The 25756-nt window shown below is 37.5% G+C and overlaps 1 protein-coding gene, 1 non-coding gene and 1 pseudogene across 3 annotated transcripts in view; 2 read left to right on the top strand and 1 right to left on the bottom strand.

Moving 5' to 3' along the window:
- Nucleotides 1-7254, top strand: part of NMD3 (NMD3 ribosome export adaptor) — a 150346-nt gene extending 143092 nt beyond the window's left edge. The window contains exon 20 of the transcript XR_004263883.1: nt 6736-7254. The gene's annotated coding sequence lies outside the window, so the exon portion shown is untranslated. The remainder of the gene's footprint in view (nt 1-6735) is intronic.
- On the bottom strand, nt 1535-13987 carry LOC116539034 (annotated as a pseudogene). Its single transcript, XR_004263898.1, has 2 exons — nt 12313-13987; nt 1535-1626 (listed from the first exon to the last, which is right to left on the bottom strand). The product of XR_004263898.1 is annotated as an uncharacterized LOC116539034 (transcript).
- Nucleotides 8761-8946, top strand: LOC116545093. The gene has a single exon (XR_004266183.1). It is a non-coding gene; the product is annotated as a U2 spliceosomal RNA (small nuclear RNA).
- Nucleotides 13988-25756: the final 11769 nt, after the last annotated feature.

Genomic DNA, 25756 nt, shown 5'->3' with positions numbered 1-25756 from the left:
GATCAAGACCATCCTGGTCAACATGGTGAAACCCCGTCTCTACTAAAACTACAAAAAATTAGCTGGGCATGGTGACGCGTGCCTGTAATCCCAGCTACTCAGGAGTCTGAGGCAGGAGAATTGCCTGAACCCAGGAGGCGGAGGTTGCGGTGAGCCGAGATCACGCCATTGCACTCCAGCCTGGGTAACATGAGTGAAACTCCGTCTCAAAAAAAAAAAAAAAAAAGTATAAAATATTTAGAATAACACATGGAAAGAACTAAGTGAATGTTAGCTGCTATGATTACTACCACACTATGCTAATATGCTATTGCTAGATTATGACTACAAAGCAAAGAATGAAAGAGAATGGGATTATTTTTAAGGCAAGCCATGTAACTTTTATTGGTTACTAAATTCAAAACCAGTATTAGAGAGGTTATTCTTCAGAATGTTTACTCAATTTTGGTGTGGCTGTCATAAAGGAGACAAAAAGGCTTCAGTAACCTCAATGGTAACTGTTCTTTGCTGAGTACCTTACAGTGCTTTACAAATGCCACGCATCCAACAAGTATTTTTGAATTAGTAAAATCAAACTTTGTTATCAATAATGTTAAGGTAATACTAAGTTTTCCAAGATACTTTGAAATGAAAAAACTATTACCAACCATTTCAGAGTTACAAATTTCCTAAAACACTGTAGCAAAAGGCAGAGGATTAGGAAATACTCATTCATAAGATAAATCTACTTCTTTTTGCACATCCCCTACCCTTGACTGATAGGTCACTTTTACCATAGGTCACTCACTATAGATTGGATAAAATCGGGCAGGCAGCTAGTAATAGCTAGGTGTTTTTTGTTGTTGTTGTTGTTGTTTTTTGTAATTCTGTTTCCTTTTATTTCTTTATTAAAAATAAAAGAACCAGAAAGAAAATGAATGTTCTATTATAAACACTAAGCATCTTCATTTTAATTGTTAATATTTTTGTAAAACAGTGTTTTCATTTTACCATATTTTTTCTTAATTTGTCTGATCTGGTTAATTAAATGCTTATTAAAACATATATTCCTTTCTTGTACCAAAGGTCTTCAAGGATAAGATGCTGCTCCATTTAAATAAAAGATGAAGGACGTTGAAACACAAGTAGGCTTTAACCAGCAGACCCATAAATAAGGCAGTAGCTGGTGCTACACAATTCTAACACTGGCACTTGTACTGGGATTGACTTCTTTTAGGCTAGGAGTTCTTAACCTGGAGGTCAAGGACTTGGGGAGAGAGTCCTGTGAACCCTTTGCAATGCATGCAAATTTTGCATAAACATTTTTCTGCATACATTTCAAAGAAGTTTGCAGTATCCATAAGCTAAGACCACTGTTTCAACATCAAATGACTAAATCTAATTGCCCCATTTTATTTATTTGTAACATCTTAAATGCCAATATTATATCTAGTGTATAAATGTTTGCTGGCTGCTTTAAAGATGCCATCTCACAATCAAAAGAGTGAGATTTCTAAAAGCAAAGCTCCAATGATATAATCAGAATTTACTTGCCTGATAAAGTCTAGGTCTGGGTCTTCAGCCTTGCTCCTTCATGAAATGATTCTGTATGGGTTACTTCTCCTCTCTGGGTTGCTATTTCCTCATCTGCAAAATAAAGATTTGAATTAAACAAAACAAAAGATATCCTCAAATTTTAAAAGTGTACTGTCCCATGTAAAAGGTCATTAAACCACCTAGATGGATAATCTCTCACAAAAGCCTAGAATGTATTATAAAAACAAGGCAGAGCAAGCCAGCCTTATTTGAAAAACTATTTTTAGAAAATGTCTCAGTTTGAGGACATGCCATTGGCTAGTGATTCCCCAATTATACTCTGAGGGCTATAAAGTGTCACAGGTACCAGGGTTGAGGGGAGGCCCAAGGAGGGACAAAGAAAGGGGCCAAGAACACCCCACCTCACTTCTTTTGGAGCAGACTGCTTTTGATCTGTTTTTTAATTCAGTTTCTGGGTGAGATTTTTGTCTGTAGAAAATATCTCTTGACTTTATTAGTCTCTCTTAACATTGGGGGGCACAGTGAAGAGATTAGATTAATCACTATCTATAAAAAATCTGTCTTTAAAATCACATTGGATATAGTCAGAAGCTTTAAGGCTTATATCTTATTGTGTCATTTATTTGATGTGTCACATCAGGCATGTCATACAGTCTTTCTCAATCTTTTTCCTCACATATAGAACAGTGACACTGTATGCATAGATTAGTTGTGAGAATTAAATGAGAATATATCTATGAAAATGTCTTGTAATTTATGAAGTATCATAAAGATGGTTAGTGTATCTTCAGTAGTTAGCCCCAGAGTTTTTCATTTGGCCCTGGCTATCTGTAGCATTTTTTTGTTCGTATGAATTAAGTTATGGAAAGTACATATGATCAAATTTTCAGGTGATCCCATATTATGGGGTAGGGGCATAAGAGATTTAGCAGATTACAGATTCTGAGGGTAAAAAGGGGAAATAAATAGGTCCTGTTCTTTCATACAAAAAGTTAATTGGCAAGAATAAGACTGGAGAAAATTTGGCTTATAAGGAGTGCAGGTAAAAACACTAAGGAATTTTTATTGACTTTAAGTTCATTTTGAACCTATAGTATTGTGATATGATTGGCAAATAAATAAATAAGCAGTCCAGTATTCTTACATAGCTATAGAAGTATGGTGTCACCTACAAGAAAAAAGATTATGCCTTTCGGCCTTGATTAGCATCCTTCTTCCAGCTGTTAAAGTGGTCACTCCAGCAAGCTAAGGATATCCATAGAAATCTAGATGGAGAAATCCTGGAAGGTTTCCTCTGGGAAATGCTGAGAGATTTGTGGGGAGGAATGTGTCATGGAGGTCTCAAAAGATCTAAAAGGTATTAAAGGGTGTTATAGGCTGTTGTGGAGAAGAAGATTTAGAACTGTTGCATTGTTTTCAGAGGTGAATCTTAGGAAACACTTTAAACAATAAGAGCTGTCTAAAGAAGAATGGGTTATATGATGAGGTAGTGAGAGCTCCATTAAGAAAATTGTTTAAGCAGAGACTAGACAACACCTTCTAAGGGTTGCTATGAGTCAGGAGGCAGTTTTTAGGAAGATATTACTAAAATCTCACCAATTTTAAGATAATATTTCTATAGTAGAATTAAATATTCCACTAGAGAATGATTGACTTTGTTAGAAATGTTTTTGCCATATTAAAAAAAGTGTGGAGTTTGAAATTGGCAAACTGGAGTTTGCTATTGCATGGTATTTGGATATTGTTTAACCTCTTTGAACGTTAGTTATGTCATCAGTGACATGGAGATTATTAATTATTTCTGTATTGTTGTGGAGATTAAACAGCACAACATTGGTGAAAGATCCTTAGTAATCACTGGTCTTAGTAAGGGCTCAAATATAGTAACTTTTGTCACAATTATTATTTGTTCCTTCTATTTTCTACATGCATTTTGTTTCCTCTTATCTAACAGATTCCTTTTAGGTGATTCCATTGCATCCTTTATGGTTGTATGATACAAGTGGGTAAAAGGATAACTTCCATGAGTCTGGGAGAAATAATTCACCCTGAAGGAAGTTAGCAGATCACAGAGGTACCAAGTCATCTGTTTTGTGTTTGCATTGATGTTTGTTTCCTCCCAAAGAGAGGTAACCTGTGGAACAGCTTTTTTCTTGTTCTAAACTACAACCTGATTTTCCTGCCCATCAACACCAGAACTAGTCCAACCTGAGTGATTTCTTTTTTCTTTGTTCAAAGTTTTAGGCAATAAAACAACCTATTAAAATTTTAAGGCCTGAGCTCTTTATCACAGAGTAGACATGGTATCTGTAGAACTATTGGGCTCAGTTATATATGTTTCTATGCCTATTTTTTTCTGTCAATAAAGTGAACTTAAATCAATTTTACTTAAAAATTACTCAATGGGTGAGTTAATAAAAGAGAAGCAGTTTACTATTCTTAGAAAAAGATCAAACACACGAGATCCTGTTCTCTCAAGCATACTGCCAAATAGTAAATAAGAATCTTTCGCTTCAAATGCATTGAACTAAGGGACAAATGTACTGATACCCACCTCCTCTATGACAGTCCTTTGGTAAGGAGTTCACATCACATTTTTAAGCTGTCCACTTTGTTTCTTAACTACTTTTTGCTTTTTCTTCTAAAAATCAAATTTGTACTCCACAGCATTAACTGTTCTAGATTCTTCCCACCCCCCAGATATTAGAATTGACTTTTTTTATTCTATAAAAAAGAAATTAGAATCTGTAGTCAAAATTGATAACTGTGAGAGTGGGAATGATCAAGGTAAAGCTTGTTATTGCTTAAACAGTTGCCTTGTTTATGATGACAAATAATTAAAAAGCTGCATGACCAGACTGTGAAATACTTATTTAAAGGATTATAAGAGGAATTGGGACTATTTAACATGTATTATTCATAAAGCCCATGAAAATTGAGTAAGCACTTTCCACAGTATCTAATTTAGTGAGTAGTAGTTACATTATAAATGTAGAGTTTAGGCAACATTTATAAGAAGTTGTTGAATTTTTCTGTTGCAGCTCTGTGCAATATGATAGTAATAGCAATATGCACATATGTATATTTCTTTGTATTATCTATCTATCTATATATATATATATACGCACTAATATGTATGTATATCGTTTCTAAATTCAAAAGTAGCCAAATTAATTTATTTTATAATTTTAAAATAAGGTGTCAATTATGTTCTTAAGAGTTTACAGTTGCTAAATACTAGATTAGAAGATTACTTATTTATTTCTAAATTTTATTTCCATTATGTTGGTTCCACTATGTTTCACTTGAAAGATTTTAGAGAAGATCAAATATAAACTATTTAGGAAAAACATTTCTTTAACTCTTCACTAGAGAGATATGATTCTATGTTATATGACAAATAATGCTTCTCCATCAATAGTATAATACATTTAAAAAAGTCTCTAGAAATAGTACAGTTAATCAGATTTTCTTTGCTATTTAAGTAACAAATACTGATTTTTGTATATTAAGTTCAATATTAATGAGGGTAGATCAGACAAAGATAGTAGTTAAGTTAGAAGAATTTGTTGACAACTCTGTCAGAGAAATATTGCTGCTATGCTAATAGACTTTGATTTTTAAGCACAAATAATTTCTTTGTTTACTAATAGTTTTACCACTGTTAAAGCTGTACCTGCTCTTATAGATATAAAATATCCCCTGAAATATCACAATACAATTATAAAATATTGTATGAAAAATATAGACACCCATAATTTTACCATTTTTATAAAACTTTGTATATTGTTAACATTTTAGAATTTTTTTCTATGCATATTTTTCTGTCACACTTGGTTGTAATCAAATTATGTATTTCATTCTGTATCCTGATTTTTTCAATTAATTTTGCTCAAAGGTATTTTTAAATATCTTCACATAGTTTTCTAATCATCTTTCTAACGATTGCATTAGACTAAATTCCAAGGTATCTCAAGATTTATACCATTCATACCAGAAACATTTACTGGTCACTACTATAAGCTTAGCATTGTCCTAGGCACTGTACAAAAACTTCAACCCCTGTGCATTCTATGGGAAGATGATAGAGGATGTATAGATGGTACCTGAAAAAAAACCCATAAAATCTTGAATTCAGTGCTATTACTCTCCTAGTGCTAAGCACTTCAGTTGTTCATTAGGTTGCTGATTATCAGCCAAGGTAGTAAAAAATATGTGCATATGTTTGTGTAGATCCTGTGCCAGGTTTAAATGTACTGAACTTAAACTACCTTTTTTTTTTTTTTCATTTCTCTATCTAAACAGATATACAGCAGTCATAGCCTAGTAATAATGATAAAAATATTTTGAGACTAAGGGAAAGTTCTGCTGGAATGGTTGATCAGAACAGCTTCTATTTCCAGTGGGCTTGGGTCTGTGCGCCAAGCATCACCTGGATATTGACATGCTTTTCTTCATGTGTGATGGCTCCCAATTCAGAGATCCCACAGTCACCAAAGGTTCCATTCTGAGTAATTAAAACAAAAATGTTTTTGTGACATTTAAAATTTTCTGTGAGGATCCCTTTGGTAGGGGAAAAGCCAAGCATATTCTCTCTGATAGAAGTAGAAGAAAGCAGCAAATTTACTTTGTTTCCATATGTTGGTCACAGGTTAGCTTTCCATCTCATTTACGTGGTAATAGATTACTCCATATGGGGAGGCACTATGCTAATTTTGATTAAAGGTCATACACAGAAGAAAAGAATTAGATTTTCAAAAGAAACAAAAAGATAATATAATATCCTTAGGTTTAGATAAGACTAAACTTCAAGTAAGATACATCCATATATATATGGATGTATATATATGTATATACATATATATATATATGAGATACTTCCATATATATATATATATATATATATATTTGTTTTGTTTTATTTATTTTCTACTCCATCAGTGAACATTCGTTGATTCTTATGGGGCATGACATTTTATGTGGCACAAAAACAATGTTCTAGAACATAAACACGAACTGGTTGGTATTTTTGGCTATTGATGGGGAATGTAAGTATGGTATTATTGCCCCAGAAAAGCTGCTTTGAACATGACATATTGAGCTTTTTTACCTTCTTTCTTTTTTTGAATCTTTTTTAACTTTCTTGTTCAATACGTTACTTACATTTATTCCCAAATTCTCTTTTTAATATTTTTGTAGATCTTGAACTCAAAGTGATAACTTTAGCTTGGAATTACTAATTGTCATCCTTTGATCTTATAATGGAGCTGAAAGAGCAGGGATGCAATATTTAAATTGCAAATTGTCACCTGGAAGCTGCCATTCTATACTGGTAATATATTTTTTTATTTATTGAGCAACTTATGTTTCAGAAGTTTGATAAGCACTTTATATGAATTACTTTATGCAGCTTACTTAACAACAATATAATAGATGCATTATTTCTATACCTGTTTTAAAAATGAGGAAATTGGGGTACTGGGAAATTTTTAAACTGGCCCGAAGTCTCATGGTGAATGCAGAGCACACAGTCTTAACCAGTCTCTCAGGCTGCCTCTCTATATAAGGAGTTCTGATCATAACCTGGCAAATCGTTTATCCCTCCTTCCAGCCAGCTGGCCACTCAATCTAGTATCAAGGATGTAGGAGGGATGGGATATAAACTGTCAGTAAGATAGACATGGTCACTATCCTCAGGATGCTTTCTAGAGAAGAGAAGGAACAATTAAGCAAGCATCCACACACAGTATGGTTTATGCTATGATAGGGAAGTGTAAGGTACTCAGGGGCATAGGAGACTCTAATCCAGTCTGGAGGTGTCAGGTCGGCAGGTCAGAAAGTTGTTGTCCTTAGTTGCCCGTGTTCTTCAGCCATTTTGTAGCAGAAGACATATAATGTATCCTCAGAAGGAAAGGGCTTTGGAATAATGTCCTCTTCTGTCTTGTTACCCAGATGCCTGCCACATAGTAGCTGCTCAATCAAAATTTGTTGAATAAATAAATGAGAATTCTAATGCTCCATAATAATTCCATTGTGACAGGGGTCCTTTGAGTTATTTCTAACTTTATATTTATTCTGAATATTCTTAAACACTTCTCCTCTAAGCTTGACATAAATGAATGTATCCTTTTGACTTACGAATTCAAGTCTCTGCTCTTTTTTTTTTTTTTTGAGACAGAGTCTCGCTTTGTCGCCAGTCACCATCTCAGCTCACGGTAACCTCAGCCTCCCGGGTTCAAGCGATTCTCCTGCTTCAGCCTCACCAACAGCTGGTATTACAGGTGCGCACCACCATGCCCGGCTAATTTTTGCATTTTTAGTAGAGACGGGGTTTCACCATGTTGGCTAGGATGATCTCGATGTCTTGACCTCGTTATCCACTCGCCTCGGCTTCCCAAAGTGTTGGGAGTACAGGCGTGAGCCACCGCGCCCAGCTTCTGCTCTCTTTTAAGCCATTACTAAAAGCTCTAGTCCAAGAAAGCTCCTGTACCCATTATATTTTACCAGAAAGAGAGCTCCCCAGGTCTCTTTTAAACCAAGTTCCCTGAGTAGGGATTCTAGGACAATCTGGTAAAGTGCAGACTGGTTGCTTTTTCCCTGTGTGTTTTTTTTTTTTTTTCAGTTGGTCTGTGGATTTGATGCTCTGCTCACTTTCCAGACTTCTGAAAAACTTGTTCTTCCTTTACCTGGGCATCATGGCCTGGAAATTTCTCTTACCTCACTTCTCCCCAGCGCTTTCACTCTTCAAACGGTATTAACTTTGGGGAACCAGTTCTTAATTATTTGCCACACAATTTTCTGGAAGACTACAAGAATCCAGGACAAAGCTAGAGGGAGAGGCCAAAAGTAAACTGAAAACCTAGGCTAATGATTTTCCTGAGCAAGAGTTTTTGTTATTATAATGCAGTATTTTACATAGGTTGTAATTCTCAAGAGCAGGTGTTGGGTTATGTCTTCTTTATGCTCACTTGGAATGAATGCCCTTGTGCTATTACATTATTTTCCCTAATGAAACAGCAGCAAATATAGGCAGCAAAATAATGTTGGTGGTTGAAGCAAATGCCACAGGGAAACCAAAGCTTCCCAGGGGAAGAGAGAAGTTAACTGGGAGCTGGTAATCTTTTTGGTGAGTTGGCCAGTGGCCAGGTTTGTATGTGATTTTACATTTTTCTACTTGCATGATCTTACTTCCTAGACCGATCCCACTATTTAAAATTGTACCTTATCGCTTCTCGGCCTTTTGGCTAAGATCAAGTGTAAAATTGTACCTTGTTCTTTTCTCTGTTTTATGTTTCTTCAGAGCCTTTAACTTCATTATGAAATTTACTTATTAATATTGTCTGACATTCAGAACCTGTGAGGCCACTTGTTCCTCTCTAGTTCATTATCAGTGCTCAGACCAGTGGTTGAGTTTGTTCAGGCCCACATAGGTGAGAGAGGAAGGTACCTGGATCTCAGCCAAAAGTTTACTTGCCTTCTACTCAAATTAGCCCAGTTTTGCCTACACTAGATTGGCCCTAAAAGCCTGAGAGTCTTGGGAGGAGGAGAAGCTGGAGCAGCCACTGAAGTCTTCATAGCATACTAACCTGTCATTGTCAGAAAGCATCTGCTATGATTATGACAACCTCAAATGCAGGAGACACTCCCAAATAATTAATATGTTCCTCTATTCATCTTTTATGTTTTGAGTTCCCACAAGCTGCCTGATCCTGTACTAAGATGAAATCAAATGATAATGCTTCATCCAGAAATGGAAATATAAAACTAGTGAGCCTCACTGTGTCATGGGGGTGGCAAGCACCCCTGGCCTTACTGCCAGACAGTTATGAGTACACTGAAACAAATCATGTCCTTAGCTTTAGGGATTCAAGGCTACCTGCTTCAGGAAACCTCAAGGATTTTCCATTCTCATCAGCACAGGCTTATTCTTCCATGTATATGTTTTTGAGGAGCATATCATGATGATAGAAATGGGATCCATGTGAGTTTTGACCATCAAAGCTTTTGCAGAGGTCCTACTGTAATATTTTGTCTAATTACAAGATTTATATAAAATAATTTTTATGCCCAGCCATTTATTTTATTTTTATTTATTCATTTATTTTGAGACAGAGTTTCACTCTTTTTGCCCAGGCTGAAATGCAATGGCATGATCTCAGCTCACTGTAACGTCCACCTCCCGGGTTCAAGCAATTCTCCTGCCTCAGCCTCCCGAGTAGCTGGGATTACAGGTGTCCACCACCACGCCTGGCTCAATATTTTTTGTATTTTAGTAGAGACGGGGTTTCACTATGTTGGCCAGGCTGGTCTCGAACTCCTGACCTCAGGTGATCCACCCACCTCGGCCTTCCAAAGTGCTGGGATTACAGGTGTGAGCCACCATGCCCAGCCCAGCCAGTTATTTATAAAATCAATACATGTAGGAAAAAACTCTATCATAGTTACTTTTTTAATATTGCTTTCATCAGGATTAATAACTCATTTATTCAACAGATAAATGAATTATTGCACACCTATCCTGTACCAGGCCACTTCTATGCCCTGGATAAGTAATAAAACAGACAAAAGTTCCTGAGATGTCAGACAATATTAATAAGTAAATTTCATAATGAAGTTAAGGGCTCTGAAGAAACATAAAACAGAGAAAAGAACAAGATACAATTTTACACTTGATCTTAGCCAAAAGTGGATGAGTCCAAAACGATATGGCATTGCAAGCGAATTCTCTATGGGACTTTTCTTTCTTTTTTTAGGACTTTTCTTTCTTTCTTTTTTTGTGATAGCCATTCTGGTTGGTGTGAAGTGCTATTGTACTGTGGTTTTGATTTGATTTTCATTTCCCTAACCACTAATGGTTAGCAAAAACTTTCTCATGTGTAAATTGGCTGTTTGTACATGCTCTTTGGAGAAATATCTATTCAAATTTTTGGCCCATTTGAAAATGGCTTGTCTTTTTGTTGTTGAGTTCTTTATTTTCTGCCTTAAGAGTGGAGGATGGTTGGAGGAAGAGAGCCTCAGACCTCTCAGTTGCTGTCATCTAGAACAGAGCTCTGCAACACAAAGCTGGGGATCATGAGTAATGTGACAGCCTGCTTCTCTCAGGGTATACTACAGAGTATGATCTAGGTTGAGAGGGGGCCCTGTGTTACTGGCTCCACCTATCCATAGTGAAACACCTTCACACTCAACTGGAGGTTGCAGGGAAATGTGTTGTGGTTCAAATGCCACAATTGTTTGCAGTTCTTACTGAAATATAAGAGATTGTCTTGAATAAATATTTTCCTCATGCTGTATGTTCTCAGGACAATTTCCAGGAACTTTAAATGGTTATTTATCTATATTTTTCACCAGTTATTGTTGTTTTTAAGGAATGGATTCGAAAAGCTCTTTATATCACCATTCTGGAAGTGAGTCCCATTTGGATCTTTTTAAATAAATATTTTGTTACTTTTATACTTGCTGGTAAAATAGTGGTAAAACTGTACTTCATAATTAGCATAGTAGATATAAAATTGCTGTACAATTATAAAGGGCAGTTTTTATAAAAGTAGTTGCAAATTTACAAACAGTGAATTAAAATCAATGAGAGTTGAAGACTGGTTGACTTTCAATTTCAAATCTAGTCAAATTCTAGAATGACCGTGCTTTGGTTTGACAAATAATTTTTAATTTATTGTCATTAAATAGTTGTAAAGAAATATCTGGATAATGAGGATGACAGTGCATTTCATACTACAGCTTGTTAGTTTTGGTCTAGTTATCTATGTACAAAGCCATCACAGACATTGAAATAGTCACCAAAATGACACCTGTTTTAATCAGCATAGGAATAATTCAGATGTGGAAATCAAGTTCTTAAAATTCAATACCTTTATGTATACATTTTAAAATTTCATTAGCAAAAATGACCATGCTTTTCTTAATTTTTGTCTAATTCAAAATAAGTACTGCACGACAAAGTCTTCTAGTAAAACAACTTTCCCAACTCCCCTGATACAGTTATTTGGACTTTGGGGTCTCTTACATTTAACAATTCTTCAAGCTCCTTATCTGATCATGTACTGGGTTCATATGTGAATTGCCAACCAGTTGAATATCACTTTAGTTGAAACAAATCTGGAGTCCCACTCATATTTAAAATGCCTCTCTATACATTTTCCCCACTTTTCCTATCCTTACGGCCAAGTTAACTATTTAGCTAACTCTAGCTAGCTGTCTTTTGGTGAAGAAGTTTGGTTACTTATAAAGGATCACATAAGTATCTTTGAGAAAATACATACTGCTTAATATGTATAAGAGAATGTTAAAATATATTCCTTGTTAGAAGTTCTTCACTTTTTGGCAGTTGACTTGTGTATACTATTGCCTAAAGTACAGCAATTTAAATAACTTACGGGCAGAGAGGGGTTGTATAAGAGCACGGAACTAGGTAAAGATGAATAAGAAGGAAACCAAGCACCTCCCAATGATATTTCCGTGAATACTTAATGGACTACACAAAGATAAATAGTGAAAATAGCAAAGTAATTTTCTCTTCTTTTGGTTTGGAAAGTTTCAGTGTTAAAGTCTGGCTTCTGTTGAGTGAAACATCTTAGTTTCCCACATAATGAAAGGTAAATGGAAAAACCCACCAATTTTGAAAATTGTAATGCAGTTAAATAGTAAACTGATAAATTGCATTAAAGCTCACTATTAATTTTTTCCCCTATAGAGAAAGGAATACTATCCTACTAAAGCTACTTTACAGTTCAAGTAGGTATTTTGGAAGATGCTTACCTCCCGGTTGGGTGTATCTCCCTGCGGCTTAGGTGAGCGCCGAGGCTTTGGCTCCTCCCCAGCTGCTGCGAGCTTCCCACTGCGCCGGGCGCCTGGGAGCCTCCCCGAGTTAGGTGTTCGGCCCCGCCCTCTGGACTATTGCTAAAACTCCAATTCTACCAGGCTGATTCCCTTGATTAATTATTGACAAAAGGAAAACACTCCTACGCAAACTTGTGTCCAACCGCGCTGCTCCCAGCGACTCCTTCCAAAAGAGAATGCCCACTGCAGCGCTCCCCTCCCCCCTTGCTCTATGGTCCCAACTTCTCAGACGCTGCCACTCTCAGTCCTGGGCGATCAGACTGGTCCTCAGAGGAATGCAGCTCAACGACTTCTACGTTTAAAAATTTGGTTTTCTGCAGCTCGTTCGCACTTCTCTTGGGACCAGCCTCTCGGGAGGGGGCGCTTTCCCAATGCAGGGGAAGCCGGGGCTGCGAGAGCAACAGAGGCAGCTGAGGCGTCGCTGTCACCTCCGGCTGCTGCAGTAAAACCCCGAGCCGAGGCGGGGACGGGGAGGAGGGGATAGGGAGGCGCCCTCCCCCGCGCTGGAGCTGGGATCCCCGACACTACTGAAGGGGCACGTCCTTTGGCGGAGGTAGAGGGGCGGGCCGAGGAACAGGAGCTGCGAAGGTGGGAGCTCTGGGGCTTTAGCCCAAGCCGCGTTAAAGCGAGCAGGGAAAGCCCGCGCCCTGCATCCCTCGGGCCGCAGACTTCGGCAAGGGGGCGAGAAGCCCGGGTGTCAGCAGAGCAGGACTGCGGTTTCAAACTCGGCGTCAGGCTGCGAAGTGAGCCCGGGGCTCAGGCCGGGCGGCAGGCGGCCAAGAAAGCATCCCACCCAGGTTTGTCAAAAACCGAAGAAAGCAAGCCATTTGAGCACCGGCAGCTAATTCTGGTGCCTCTGAATGTGCGAAGCGCCCCTCCCCGCCCCACTCGCATCCTGCCACCTTGCCCGCGGTAGCTGGGAGGTTAATCGTTAAAAAGGTGGACTCCCTCCGGGGAAACGGATGGAAGGATCGTGCCCGGAGAACTTGTGTGTGCCCACTGACAAGTGCAGAGAATTAATCTGGGCCCGGACTGCGGCAGGAGGGCGAACTGGGGAAAGAGGGCTGGGAGGCGGCGCGGTGGTGCAGAGACGCGCGGCGCCTGCTCCCGCGGCCCCCGGGCCTGGCGTGCCCTGCGCTGACGCTCTGCTCTCGGATCTCTTCCCCCGAGGGCGCGGGACCGGCGTGAGCACCTTCCCTGGGAGCCCACATCCATCACCAGAGATGGCCTCTCCATCGAGAGCAGGGCTTGCTGAGAGCGGCGGAGGACCCTGAAGGCTCCGCGCTCTGTATCTCCGTGGCAGAGACGCTTTCTGCTCGAGGCCCAGGGGAGTCCGGGAGCGAAAGCCTCTTCTGATGAATGAGCATGTGGGCAGCATCTGCCCATCAGCCCCCACTACCGAAGGAGGAGAAACTGCACATGCTCTGCCAGGGCTGATTGTGCTGAAGCGCGAAATTTTAGCTGCTGGCAGGTCTCTGCTCATCCTCACAACGCGCTTTCAGCGGGTTCCACACTGCCAGGGCTACGAAGAGGGAGGCTCACGTTATTGGGCGGTGGTGTCTTCATGCAGGAGGGAGAATGTCCCCAGAGGAAGCTAAAGTTAGATGGGGGCAGGGAAGGGAACCAATTGAAACAGAGCAACTACATGGAGCCCGTGTTAGACATTTTACATAGTTATCATTTCCTTTTGCTCCCGTGTCTAAATAGCAGCAACCACTGCTAGTGGTTTTTTTTTTTTTTTTCTTTATCACTTTATGTTGGTCACCTTTCCTTATCTCTTGGCTTCTCCCGACACGCCTTGCAATGTTGGCAGGGTAGATATAACCACTCAGGGCACGTATATGAGGAAATAGAAATCCTAAGAAGCGACTTGGCTGGGTCCACCAAGCCCCTTTGTGGTGAGGCCAATACTATTTACACTAGTTTCTAAATCTTATTTTTCATTATCTATTTTTCCCACTTGGTTGCGACACTCCACTGTCCACGCTGTGATTGCACATTTGTGGAAGTATAGAAATAGATCTTCTTGACAAAGGTTTATGAAATGGATATAAGACCTTGTAACTACTCCAACTGGAGTTTGGGGAAAACAGATACAGCTGGCAGAGGTATTCAGACCATTAAAAATAGTCTTAATTTAATTTTAAAAAAAAGACCTTAAATAACATACACCTATTATAACCACACACAGGAATACTTTTATTTATAACTTTTTGTATATCTTATGGATACCTTTATATATTAAGGTGTTATTTGGATATACCTTTATGTATACCCAAATGGAGAACAGATACTCCATGTTTTCCATAAAACCATAGAATATTCTCAAAACTTAACTAGATCACAAACTATAGGTCAGCACTTTTTTTTTTTTTTTTCTTTTTGAGACAGGGTCTCACTCTGTTGCCCAGGTTGGAGTGCAGAGGCATAGTCACAGCTCACTGCAGTCTCAGCCTCCTAGGCTCAAGTGATCCTCCTGCCTCAGCCTCCTGTGTAGGTGAGACTACAGACACATGCCACCACACCTAGCTAGTTTTTAAATTCCTTGTAGAGATGGGGTCTCATTTTGTTGCCCAGGCTTAGGTCAATGCATTTTAAAAAGCAGAACTCATGCAGACTACATCACCCATCAAAATACAATAAGCATAAAATTAACAACAAAAATTTCTCCTGATTAATACCATTGGAAATTTAAAGATGATTTGAATCTGTATTAAAAAGCACGAATGGGAAAATTACAAACTCTTTAGAAACAGAAGAAAAACAAAAACCCTACATAACAAAATTGAAAGAGTACAGAAAAGCCAAACAATCTATGAAATTATACACTAAATGTATTTATCACAAAACAATGTACAAAGAGACTTAGAAAAAAATGCAAAAGAATTATGTTAACTGATAAAAATAACAGCAGAAAATAATGAAGTTGGAAAGTATAAAAGTGAAAACAAAAACGAAAAAGGAGACTTGATCAATAAAATTAAAAAAAATAAACTCCACAGCTTCTGCACAGCAAAAGAAACAATCATTAGAGTGAATCGGCAACCCACAGAATGGGAAAAAATTTTTGCAATCTACCCATCTGACAAAGGATTGATATCCAAAATCTACAAAGAACTAAAACAGATTTACAAGAAAAAAACAAGCCCATTCAAAAGTGGGCAAAGGATATGAACAGACACTTTACAAAAGAAGACATACATGAGGCCCACAAACATGAAAAAATTCTCATCATCACTAGTCATTAGAGAAATGCAAATCAAAACTACATTGAGATACCATCTCACACCAGTCAGAATGGTGATCATTAAAAAATCTGGAGACAACAGATGCTAGAGAGGATGTGGAGAAATAGGAACACTTTTACACTGTTGGTGGGAGTGTAAATTAGTTCAACCATTGTGGAAGACAGTGTGGCGATTCCTCAAGGATCTAGAAATAGAAATTTCATTTGACCCAGCAATCCCATTACTGGGTGTATATCCAAAGGATTATAAATCTTTCTACTATAAGGACACATGCACACGAATGTTCATTGCAGCACTGTTTACAATAGCAAAGACCTGGAACCAACCCAAATGCCCATCGATGATAGACTGGACAGGGAAAATATGGCACATATACGTTTTTGATGGCACAGCCATCAAAAACGATGAGTTTGTGTCCTTTGTAGGGACATGGATGAATCTGGAAACCATCATTCTCAGCAAACTGACACAAGAACAGAAAATCACCGCATGTTCTCACTCACAGGTGGGTGTTGAACAATGAGAACACATGGACACAGGGAAGGGAGCATCACACACAGGGGTGTGTTGGAGGGAAATAGGGGAGGGACAGCGGGGTGTGGGGAGTTGGGGAGAGATAGCATGGGGAGAAATGCCAGATATAGGTGATGGGGAGGAAGGCAGCAAATCACACTGCCACATGTGTACCTATGCAACAATCTTGCATGTTCTTCACATGTATCACAAAACCTAAAATGCAATTTAAAAAAATAAAATAAAAATATGAATAATAAAAATAAAATAAAAAAGTATTCTCTGGAAAGATCAAGAAATAAACCTAGAAAAGATCAAGAAGCAGAGAAGACACAAATAACATTAGAAAGGAAAGATGGTATATAACCATATATAAGGATGATATTAAAAAATTTTTTAATCAATTTATTTTTATTTTATTTTGTCCATGAGAAGGAACCTTCTTTTCTTCTGATTACTAGAACTTGTGAGATAATAATTAACACTACAGCTTGTGCAAAGGGGAATGAAAGTTGAAGAACCAGGCAGCATTGTTTAGAATATGATAGTTTAAGAACATAAAGTAATGGTAATTGTATCAAATGAACATTTTAACCAGGACTTTTATCATCAGTATTATAAAGTTCCTATTGTATAACTAAAAAACACACTGCTGGAGTAGAAAATTTTCAAAAGTAACCATCACTAGTGTGTACTCCCTTAGGTAACCTGAGATGTCTGGAGACAGATATTATAGGGAAAGGAATGGGTCCACTTCGTAAAACTGTGTTTAGGTTTTTGGGGATGACTCTTGAGTCTACAATATCAGGAAGAAGCAAGGAAGTCATGGGAGAATCCACTTAAAATGACCCATAGTCAGCTACCCAATCTTGTATGCATTTGCTGAGGGAGGTCTTGCTTTTAGCGGATTAAAATTCAAGCATAAAATGTGAGTTTTTCTCAGGCTTCCAAACCTGACTGTGGTGAAAAGAATATGGACTTTGAAGAAAAACAGCTCTGGATTCAAATCTTAGCTCTTTCTACTAATCAGTTCTGTAGTCTGAGACAAATTAGCCAGTATCTGTATACTTAGATTTTCCAACCATGAAGTAGGAATAATATTGACTTCAAAGGGTTCTTTTGAAGGTTAAAGGAAACACCATTTACAAAGTACTCATCATATGGTTCCTGCGGAACCCCCAACCCCCATTCTGCCTTTCATAAATGCCATCTTTTAGTAATTTATCTACTGGCCATTCACATTTCTTCTGTTTTGTCACTGGGATGCTATCCTTCTTCCCTTCCTTTCAGTGACCCATGTGCCTACTCCATGACTTACTAACAATCAGAGAAATCCAAGCATCATTACTGAGTACCCTGGGGATGCCTTGGAAAGATCCTCTTAAATCTAAAAATAACTTGGCCCCTTTCTTACAAGGTGTAAATGGCAAAATCAGGCCTGCTTCTTTATTTCCTTCCTGCCTGCTCCCCACCTTATTTTTACTTGCCACATTTTTTTGAGTTTCTATGAAGCTATGCATGAGTGACATTCCCCAACTCACTGTTTCCTATTTAACAAGCATGTGTATGCTTAGACTGAAATCTTTCGCTGGGGAAATACCCTAACCTTGCAACATTGTAAAATTTAATATTAGCATAAAGATCATATTAATAATAATCAGTAAAGAGAGTCAGTAGTTTCTTCTAAAAATTGGGGAAAAAAAACCGCATTCCATTAAGGGACTAATGTTGATGTCTGCATTAATCACTAACAAAAATAAGAGATTTATCAGAATAGGCACAAGTTTTGCCTTTTGATAGCCTTTCCCTGTCTAGCACCAGAGAGCTCAGGAGTAGCAATAAGACCAGTTTAACAAAAGATTTTCTGCACCATTTATTCTAAAGCAGACTTTAAAAAACATTATTTTTATATTACATTATTGTTACATACAATGTCCACTTTGGTGTAGCTATGTCTATTCAGGCAAGACAAAGAATACAATGGAAAGTCAACTTAGCCAAGAGAGAAGAGCGAGGCTCTACTAATCATATTAGATAATATCCCCCCTTAGCACCTCTTATCCTCTTTTATTGATCTCATCTTCATAGGAGAAAAAAGAAATAAAACTAGTAATCGATGAGGATATTTGAAAGTAAAAACAGAAATTTGAGGCAGATTTCATTTACTTCTTTTTGGTTTGCTTTTACAAGGTGCAAATTAACTCTTATTTCTTTTAAACCTTGTTATATTAGCATTGTTTGTTTATTTTTTTTGATGCCATAAAGATACTACTAGTCTCCCAGAGTAGAAATCTTTATAACATTCAGTAGAATTTGAAGGGTATTTGAAGGGATTGTCATATGGTAATGGAGTTTACATGTTCTTACAGCAACTAGCTATGCACCTCTGGTGTACTAGCTAACTTCTTAACCATTTTAAAATGTCCAGTGTAGTGGCATTAAATACATTCATAACATTCTGAAACTATTACCACCATCTCTTTCAATAATTCTTATAATCTTATAAAACTGAAATTCTTTACTCATTAAACAGCAACTCCCCATTCCTCCCTCCACACAGCCCCTGGCAACCACCTATTCTACTTTCTATCTCTATGATTTTAACTATTCTGTTTCATATCAGTGTGATTATACTGTATTTGTCTTTTTGTGGCTGGTTATTTCACTAGAAAACTGTTCTCAACATGTATCCATGTTGCAGCACAGGGGTCCCAAGAGATCTAGATTGCATACTCCTAAGACTCTAATGCCCGAGGATCTGAGGTAGAACAGTTTCATCCTGAAACTGTTCCTCCCTTCCCCATCTCCCTGTCTGTGGAAAAGCTGTCTTCCATGAAACAGGTTCCTTGTGCCAAAAAGGTCAGGGATCATTGTTGTAACATATGTCAAAATTTCCTTCCTTTTTCAGACTAAGATTCCGTTATATGTATACCACATTTTGCTTGTGCATTCATCTACCGACGGGCATCATGTTAAACTCTTATGCTCAGTGATGTGTCAGTAAATGAATTGGTTGCCTGGCATTAGAGGTTGTTCCAGATACCTATATAACTGGACCATATCATGGTTAAACCCAGGATCTTGAATAAATTACTGGAATACATTTATCAATAAAGGAACCAGTCTTACTTTCCTTCAGGCTGGTATAAGGAAAGTCCCATTAATAATCTTATAGTTACCTTTTTTTTTTTCTCAGAATATGTGGGCAAAATTACTTCTCTGTAAAATGGAAAATATTTTCCCTTCACTGCTGTATTGTTACAAAGATGCATGTGATATCCCTCATTACTATCAATTATTTTGCTTTAGTTTTCCTCTGTCAAAATAGAATTTTATTTTCTTCATTAATTAGCCCTATTAGGTTAAAATTGTAGTTAAAATCATAGAAAGAGAAGCAAAACAGGAAAATGGTAGTGGCTGGAGTGTTTGAACTCTGTCAAGCTCAAAAGATGAATAATAATGATATGGATAATAATGATGATAATGACTCTCAGCTCTTAAACTACTATCACAAAATTTTCACAAATAATCTCTTACTGCAAGTTTGTAGGGTGGGAGCTTCTTATCTCATTTCGTAGACCAAGAATCAGAGTGGTTGGAACACTTCTAAGGTAACACAACTTTACGAGTTGGATACCAAAGCCTGTTTTTATTGTTTTTGGTTTTGTTTGTTTTTTATCCTTTACTCTGTTAACTCACTCTAAATGATTTCTCCATGACTGCTCATATGTCACTTCTCCTGATATTTTTCTGAAAGAAGATGGTTGTGTTATGCTAGTTAAAAGAATAGATGCTGGAGCCAGACCTACCAGATTTAAATCCTAGCTTGACCACTTGGCTGTATGAGTGAAGACGACTTATTTAAACTCTCCTCAGCCTCAATTTCCTTATCTGCCATGAAAGATTAAAAACAGTATCGAACTATTTTAATTAAGATACATAAGGCATGTAGAAGAGTAGCTGGCATTGAGTAACTGTCCTGTAAGTATTCACTACTATTGTTTTGAGAGTTTGAGATAATAATACGCGTAAAGCAGTTAGGTCAGTATCTGGCCCCTAGAAAATGCTTAGTGTGGCCAGGCACAGTGGCTCATGCTTATAATCCCAGCATTTTGGGAGGCCGAAGCTGGTGGATCACCTAAGGTCAGGGGTTGAAGACCAGCCTGGCCAACATGGTAAAACCACATCTCTACTAAAAATACAAAAATCAGCCAAGCGTGATGGTGGGTGCATGTAATCTCAGCTACTTGGGAGGCTGAGGCAGCAGAATTGCTGGAACCCAGGAGGCAGAAGTGGTAGTGAGCCAAGATAGCACCATTGCACTCTAGCCCAGGTGACAACAGAAGACTCCGTCTAAAAAAAAAAAATGCTTAATGCATCCATCTTACTTTTAAATGTGTTTTATTTTTGTAATAAATAGTTTTAAAGTAGATTTTCAGGAATACAATCCGCATCTTCTTCCTTCCCTCATTCCCCTTCCCTTTATCACTCCTTCCTCCCCTTCTCCTTCCCTTTTGACTTTCCTACCTCCCCTTTTGTGACAAGTGACTATGACTTACTCAATTGTGTGTGTGTGTGTGTGTGTGTGTGTGTGTGTGTATTTTTGAGATGGAATCTTGCCTTGTCGTCCAGGCTGGAGTCGGTGGTACAATCTCAGCTCATTGCAACCTCTGCCTCCCGGTTCAAGTGATTCTTGTGCCTCAGCCTCCCAAGTAGCTGAGATTACAGGTGCACACCACCACACCTAGCTAATATTTTTATTTTTAGTAGAGATAGGATGTTGGCCACACTAATCTTGAACTTCTGATCTCAAGTAATCAACCTGCCTTGGCCTCCCAAAGTATTGGGATTACAGGCATATGCCTCTGCACCCAACCTGCAATTGTGTTTTCTATGAACTATTGTTCAGGGAAATCCATTAATTTTTCTAATGTTCCAGCCCAACAGAAAATATATTTACTTTAATGTCACATATTCAGAGAACACAGCATTTCCTCCTCTCATTAAAAGATCTTTACTAAAAACAGTGGTTGATAAAAAAGAATCTTAAGGTTTTGAAAGTAGAAATTAGTTTAAAAAAAAATCCCCAATTTGTGAGAAAGCAAGAGAGAGAGATGAATGATAATGACAGAACTCTGTATGTTTGGACTACAGATTGAGGTGAAAGTGGCCACAATTTTGATGATTCAGCTGTTTTACTTTGCATTTTGACATGTGATGGCGTCTCTGCCCAGAACAAACTTACTTTGCCTGTCCTTACTGAGAGATTTATTGCTTCATTGAAGACTTTTGATTTAGCAACCATCTTCCTTAACTAGTTTTCTTATCTTGAATCACTTGGAGTAAGACTCTTCATCTATGATGAATAGCTGTGTAATGAAAAGGAGAGGAAGCCGCCCCATCATTTTATATTTCCACTGAATGAATTATCACTCACCTCCAGCAAAACATCTTTCTCTCTTATGTATTATGAAAATTCACAGCTACCCTAGAGTAGTGACATTTTGCTGTGGAGAATTTGGCATTTGTTGTGAAGGTATTATTTTAATTCCTGTCAAATTAAACTTTCAGGTCAGGGTTGTTATTAAGGATGAAAAGAGCAAACCAGAATGAAAGTAAGAAAATAAGGCAACAAGACAATTCAGATGTCAAGATTAAACAACAGGAAAAGAAACCCATGGAAACATAGTGGCAACCGGAAATAAAACCATGGTATCTCTTGGATAGTTCTGTTCCAGTCTTTATCTCATCTAGTGATCTGTACTTTAAATTTATATGATGACTTGGTGAAAGGAATTGGGGAGGTTATTGAAGCATCTCACAGGCCACATAATAATCACCTAAGAAGTTTTTCCCAGCTGGACTAGACTTTTTAAAACCAGGCAGCTCACAACATGCCATCATCTGTGTAAGTTAAAATATAATCACACCACAACTAGCAGCTCAAAGTTTATATTAATTATCTGCTTTTTATTTTGTAAATAGTTGTCATACTCTTCTACCAGGTGTTTTAAAAACAGCATAATTCATAATTTAAAACATAATTATTGAGACAATTTATATACTGTAGAATTCACTTATTCTTAGGATACAATTTAGTGGTTTTAAGTACATTCACAGAGTTGTGCAACCATCATCATTATCTAATTCTGCAACATTTTCATGACCTCAAAAAGAAGCCCCATACTTGTTAGCAGCCACTTTCCATTTCTCTACCCCACTGCCAACCCTAGGCAGCCATTAATCTACTTTGTCTATTCTGGACATACTCTATAAATTGAATTGTACAATATGCTGCCTTTTGTGATTGTTTTCTTTTACTTAGCGTAACATTTTCAATGTTCATTCATTTTGTAACATGTATCAGTACTTCATTCCTTTTTATTGCTGAATAATATTCTATTGTGTGGCTGTCCTACATTTTGTTTATCCATTTCATCAATTGATGGACATTTGGGTTGTTTTCCCTTTGGGGTGATTATGAGTAATGTGGCTAAGGACATTTTGTGTGGACATGTTCCCATTTCTCTTAGGTATATGAGAAATGGTAGTGGAATGGTTGGATCATATAATAACTCTGTGTTTAACTTTTTGAGGCACTGCCAAGTTATTTTTCAAGGTGGTTGCACATTTTACATTCTTACCCATAATGTATAAGGTTCCAACTTCTTCACATCCTGACCAACACTTGTTATTGTTTGTGATTTTACCCATTCTGATGGGTGTGAAGTGGTACCTCATTGTGGCTTTGATTTATACTTTTCTAATTAATATTTATATTTAGTGTCTTTCCATGTGTTCATAGGTCATTTGTACATCTTTGGAGAAATGTCTATTCAAATTATTTACCCATTTTTACATTGGGTTATTTGTCTTTTTATGTTGAGTTGTAAGAGATTTTAAAATATATTCTGGATACAAGTCCCTTGTCAGATACATTATTTGGAAAGAGTTTCTCCCATCTTATGGTCCCTTTTCTCACATTTTTGATGGTGTCCTTTGAAACACATAAGTTGTTAATTTTGAAGTCTAACTTATCTCTTTTTACCTTTGGTCACTTATTAATTTGGTGTTTATGTAAAACACTATTGCCTAACCCAAAATTATAATTATTTACCTCTAGTTTCCTCCTAGGGATTTTAGGGTTTTAGCTCTTAACATTTAGATATGCGATGCATTTCCAGTTGGCTTGTGCATGGTGTCAGGTAGGTATCCAAATTCATTCTTTTGGATGTGGATATCAAATTGTTCCAACACTGTTCATTGTAAACAGTGTTCTTTCTCCGTTGAATTGTCAAAGTACCCTTACCAAAATCAATTGACCATAAATGTAGAGAATTATTTCTGGTTACTCAATTATAGTCCATTGATCTATATAGCTAGCCTTATTCTACTACCACACTGTTTTAATTTCTTTAGCTTTATTCTAATAAGTTTTGAAATTTGGAAGTGTTGGTTCTCCATTTTGTTCTTCTTTTTAAAGATTGTTTTGGCTATTCTTGATTTTTTGCATTTTCATGTAAATTTTAGGATCAGCTTGTCAATTTCTGTGAAAAAGGTAACAGGAATTTTGATAGGTATTGCTATCCTTTAATACAGATTTAATTTATAGATTAATTGGAGGATTAATCTATAAATTAGGTTATAGATTGTGTAGGTTAACACCTTAACAATATTAGGTGTTCTGATCCATGAACATGGGAGGTCTTTCCATTTATTGGGACCTTCTTTATTATCTTTTTCAACAGTATTATGTTGTTTTCATTGTACAAGTCTTACATTTCTTTTGTTAAAAGTTTTTTTAAAGTATCTGTTCATATCCTTTGCCCACTTTTGAATGGGCTTGTTAGTTTTTTTCTTGTAAATCTGTTTTAGTTCTTTGTCTGGATATCAGCCCTTTGTCAGATGGGTAAACTGCAAAAATATTTTCCCATTCTGTTGGTTGCCGATTCACTCTAATAACTATTTCTTTTGCTGTGCAGAAGCTGTGGAGTTTGATTAGGTCCCATTTGTCTATTTTGGCTTTTGTTGTCAATGCTTTTGGTGTTTTGGTCATGAAGTCTTTGCCTACACCTATGTCCTGAATGGTTTTGCCTAGATTTTCTTCTAGGGTTTTTATGGTGTTCGGTCTTATGTTTAAGTCTTTAATCCATCTGGAGTAAATTTTAGTGTAAGGTGTCAGGAAGGGGTCCAGTTTCTGCTTTCTGCACATGGCTAGCCAGTTTTCCCAACACCGTTTATTAAACGGAATCCTTTCCCCACATGAGGCCAACAAACGTATAAAAAAATGCTCATCATCACTGGCCATCAGAGAAATGCAAATCAAAACAACATTGAGATACCATCTCACGCCAGTCAGAATGGCGATCATTAAAAAATCTGGAGACAACAGATGCTGGAGAGGATGTGGGGAAATAGGAACACTTTTACACTGTTGGTGGGAGTGTAAATTAGTTCAACCATTGTGGAAGACAGTGTGGCGATTCCTCAAGGATCTAGAAATAGAAATTCCATTTGACCCAGCAATCCCATTACTGGGTATATATCCAAAGGATTATAAATCGTTCTACTATAAGGACACATGCACACGAATGTTCATTGCAGCACTGTTTACAATAGCAAAGACCTGGAACCAACCCAAATGCCCATCAATGATAGACTGGACAGGGAAAATGTGGCACATATACACCATGGAATATTATGCAGCCATCAAAAACGATGAGTTTGTGTCCTTTGTAGGGACATGGATGAACCTGGAAACCATCATTCTCAGCAAACTGACAGAAAAGCAGATCAAACACCGCATGTTCTCACTCATAGGTGGGTGTTGAACAATGAGAACACATGGACACAGGGAGAGGAGCACTACACACTGGGGTCAGTTGAGGGGAAATAGGGGAGGGATGGTGGGGGTGGGGAGCTGGGGAGAGATAGCAAGGGGAGAGGTGCCAGATGTAGGTGATGGGGGGAAGGCAGCAAATCACATTGCCGTGTGTGTACCTATGCAACAATCTTGCATGTTCTTCACATGTACCCCAAAACCTAAAATGCAATAAAATAAATAAATGGGGAAAAAAGTTTTTTTAAACCCAAAATGTAAATGAAGCTTAGTGATGTCCAGGAACTACGTCTTGGTCAACCCTGCCTCCCTCCTACCTAGCTTAGTTTCTGGATAGTGTCTTGAATTGTGGTTGGCAATTTTTGTACTTATCAAAATGAGTTCAAAAAATATCTTTCATATCTACAGAAAGTTGAAAGTATCATTTTCTCTTTATTACAGCATTCCATTAAGAAAACAGAGCATGTGTTAACACCATTTAATGAGAATGGTAACTTATGGATAATATATTAAGGCCAAGAAGGTTAACAGACACAGCCAAAGATATGCAGTCAATGTCAAATATAAAATTAGAGCACAATTCAACATTTCCCCCAGTGATGCACTAATTCTAAAAGCCTTTATGCCAAGAAAGACTTGAGAAAGAAGAGAAAAAAAAGGGGGGGGGTGGAACTAAGCGATTTTTATTGGCTCATATAAAAATGTATATTGTCATATCATCCATCGTTTTTAGGGCTAAAAAGGGGTTTCAGTTAGGAAATGT

This window comes from Sapajus apella, unplaced genomic scaffold, assembly GCF_009761245.1.
Source record: "Sapajus apella isolate SASKATOON/1434 unplaced genomic scaffold, GSC_monkey_1.0 scaffold4, whole genome shotgun sequence".
Lineage (NCBI taxonomy): Eukaryota > Metazoa > Chordata > Mammalia > Primates > Cebidae > Sapajus > Sapajus apella.
Note: the sequence above shows the minus strand (reverse complement) of the source record. Positions and strands in the feature narration are given on the sequence as shown.